Source organism: Sinocyclocheilus grahami, unplaced genomic scaffold (genome assembly GCF_001515645.1).
Source record: "Sinocyclocheilus grahami isolate Dianchi unplaced genomic scaffold, SAMN03320097.WGS_v1.1 scaffold137.1, whole genome shotgun sequence".
In the NCBI taxonomy this organism is placed as follows: Eukaryota; Metazoa; Chordata; class Actinopteri; order Cypriniformes; family Cyprinidae; genus Sinocyclocheilus; species Sinocyclocheilus grahami.
Window position 1 is genome coordinate 20,519 of NW_015505316.1, and position 3,948 is coordinate 24,466.

Below are 3,948 nucleotides of genomic sequence, written 5' to 3' on the forward strand. Positions count from 1 at the left end.
ACAATATTTGAGAGAAATAGGACTTTTGTGTACATAGAAAAAGTCTTAGATCTTTGAGTTCAGCTCATGAAAAATGGGGGCATTTGTATTTTTGTTCAGTATATATATATATAAATATATTTACTTGTTTTTCATGAATGTAGCCTATTTTACAATACAAAGAGCAACGTAACATTTACCATATTTAGTCCTACACACTTATATTTGTTCCCCACTAAATAATATTATTTCACTAAATGTTTAGATTTTATAAAATTATTGTGCACTTGTGATTTTTCTAGAATAACTTTAGCTGCCGAATTATCCACTAACCTAGTTTATAATAGCATTTTTTGTCATATATTATGATTATGTAATTTTTCATTTGTTATTTTTCTTTAAAATTAAGTTGCCTATATTTAGTAAACCACACTGAGGAATAGAAATTCTACATTGATTAAAAAAAAAACAGTGCTGGTATCGGATCTGTATCAGCCGGTACTCAGAAATGTTTGGTATCGGATCAGATCGGTTCTGAAAAAAATGGTATCGGTGCATCCCTAAAGGACAGCCTGACCATTCTTATCTTATAACCACAAAAATGTCCACTTCCAGTTTTGGTTTGAGCATTCTGTGTGAAAGTGAGTTCTCATTTACGAATTATTGTCTTCAATGATGTGGTTACTTAGAATTGTTCCCTGTCATGAGACGTGATTTCAGGAACTACTGTAGATCATGATGAGGCTTCCAGATGTGACGTCGCAGATTCCCTTTCTACTTTCTGTGACAGGATCTGCGGCACATTAAGTACTTAAATGCTCTCAAATGGTGTCATCATCAAACACATCTCAGTTATTAAATATGAGCAGGATTAATTCTAACCATGTGAATCAGTAGACTCGTTGAAGTCAGAACTGAGCATGTATGGTGCTATAAATATAAACATTCTACAAATATAATTTATAGTGAATCAGATGTTCTGGCTGACATTTAAAAAGAGGATGTCCTGTTTGTGTCTTCGGTTGGCCACACAGGAGAAGGAAAGGAACAGGATCATAACGGATATACAGAGTACAACAGGAATGAGAGCACAGGAGACAGCTTCATTTTGACATCCAAACATTTACAACTGCACACACTCTTGTACACATATGTTAGCAAACTAAACTTATGTCATTGGCACTATATATATATATATGTATGCGTGTGTGTGTGTGTATATATATATATATATATATATATAAATATATATATATATATATATAAATAATAAAAAAAGTTATTTCTCATCCTTCAATCTGATTGGCTTAGAGGTGTGCGATATTCTAGTGTTAACAGAACTCACAGTGAGTGTCATGGCGGTTGCCCAAATCCACTATAATTTTATAAATAATATAAATTATTTTGTGTCACAGAATGTAGTTTTAAAAGTTTTTTTTAGGTGAGAACGTACTTGTTTAGACTTCAAATATGTGGTTTGTTAATAAAGATAACATCTATTTGAAAATTTATTTTGATATTTTCAGGGGTGTGAGCTCATTAATCTATTGTTTGTTCCTGAGCAAATAGTTTTGGCTGAGGGCAAAATTTCATCACATTATATTTTATGTAAATTTATTGCTGTTTGTCAGAGCGCTGCCTTTGTACTTTCAACTGAATTGCCTTGCAACTTTTATCACAGCAATGCCAATATACAGCCATATCTCACTGCTACTCGTGTACATATATATATATATATTGGGAATAATTAAGAATTTTAATGTATGTTCAACCATTCATTCATTCATTCATTCATTCATCAAGTACAGTAAACATAGTAATACTATGCAATATAATTACAAATTAAAGTAACCGATTTCCATTTGAATATATTTTAAAATGTAATTTATTCCTGTAATGACAAAACTGAATTTTCAGCAGTAATTACTCCAGTCTTCGATGTCACATGATCCTTTAGAAATCATGCAGATTTGCTGTTCAAGAAACATTTCTTATTATTAATTGCTATATCATTGCTGAAAACAGTTTTTGCTGCCTAATATTTTTATGGAAACTATTACATTTCCATTCAAAAGCCTGAGTGAAGTACAATTTAAAAAAAGAAATTAATACTTTTACTGAGCATTAAATTGATAAAAAGTAACAGTAAAGACAAGTATTAGGGTTACAAAAATATATACATTTTTATTATATTCTTGTTCAAAGCCTAAAGCTAACTAAATTTTGTGATTATTTTGTGGCCTATGCTTACAAAATCAAAAAAGAAAAATGCCAGTGGGGAAAGAAAAATAATTAAATCAATGTATACTTGTGCAATTTTGCTTCTCAAGTAAATTGATCTCATTTTAAGTATTTTTTACAAAATATTTATTTATTTGCAGTGCATTAATAATCTCAAAGAAAAAAGCACCTATATGTTGTGTCACATCACTTAACATGCAGCAGTAGGGGGTCTATCCATGAAAAAGCCATAGAGGCTCCATATGTTGCCAGTATGGAATAGTGGAACTCGCGTTGCAGAATCCTGAAGAAAGTTAAACACAATGTCTAGCTAAGGAGGCCACCAGGGCCACCGCCCGTGTCATGATGGTGTGGTGAGTAAATTCTCCCTGAGATAATAATAATGGTGAGTTCTAGCACAGAGTCACCACCCACTCAGTCCTGCCAACCTTAAAATACATGGAACAACGGGAGTACACTTTTTATGAATGTGAGCCTAAGAAAAGGAGCCCAGAAAGATGATGCTCTGGTTTACATACATTTCATTATCACAAGTGGCGTGATATTGATGAAGATGAAACAACATTTATTTTCAGACGTGTGCTGAAATGGCATTTATCTGCAAGTAAGAACTCTTGCAGCAGTTCCTGCATGCTCTATAGTAAAAGAAACTAGCACAAAGGGCTCAGGGGGGAGAGGCCCTCGCTCTAAAACAACACACACTCATAGAGCCTCCATTGTGCTGGAGAGGAAACCACAGCTCAGAATGGACCCTCAACACAGCTGCAAGAGAGCAGCCTGACCCACACACACACACACACCTATGGCCAAATATACACCATGCAAATGTAAAATTGCATATATTGTTAAACATATTGCAAATAACATACATGGAAGCTATTGCAAAAATGAATTTTTTTTTGTTTTTTCACTATATACCACCCCTGTTTTTGAGCATAAATCTAACTACATTTAGTAAAGATTTAAGCTTACAACAACAACCAAAAATCTCCTCAAATATTCAAAATAAGTGTATTTTTGTCTTACTGCACTTGCAGACTGTTTTTTACTTGTTAAAGGGGTCACATGATGCGATTTCAAGTTTTCCTTTCTATTTGGAATGTTACAAGCTGTTCGTGAATAGACAAGATCCCTAAAGTTGCAAAGACTAAAGTCTCAAACCCAAAAAGATATTCTTTATAAAAGTTAAGACTCGTCCACGCCCTACTAAAACGCCTTAAAAGATTTGCATAAATACTAAAAGATTTGCATAACACCGCCCAAAAGTTCACGCAAAGAAAGAAGGTGTATCTTTGATTCTCGCCGTTGTTGCCGCCGCTGCCGCCATGTCATGGAGATGCTGTGTGTTTTGTTGTGAAAGTGAAACTACTTTGTTTGGCCTTCCAAAAGAGGACACAACTAGAAATCAATGGTTAAGTTGTATTTACAACACTGTTCCAGAACAGTTCAACCCAAATATTCAGATGTGAGCAACGCATTTTATGGAGGACGAGGACTATTTCCTGAGAGTAGCCTACAATGCTCTGACAAATAATGCTGGCTCACAGCCTGTAAGAAGAATGCTTTCATATTTCAAGGGGTCATATTATGCTATTTCAATTTTTCTTTTCTCTTTGGAGTGTTACAAGCTCTTGGTGCATAAAGAAGATCTGTAAAGTTGCAAAGACTAAAGTCTCAAATCCAAAGAGATATTCTTTATAAAAGTTAAGAGTCAGCCACGCCTACCTA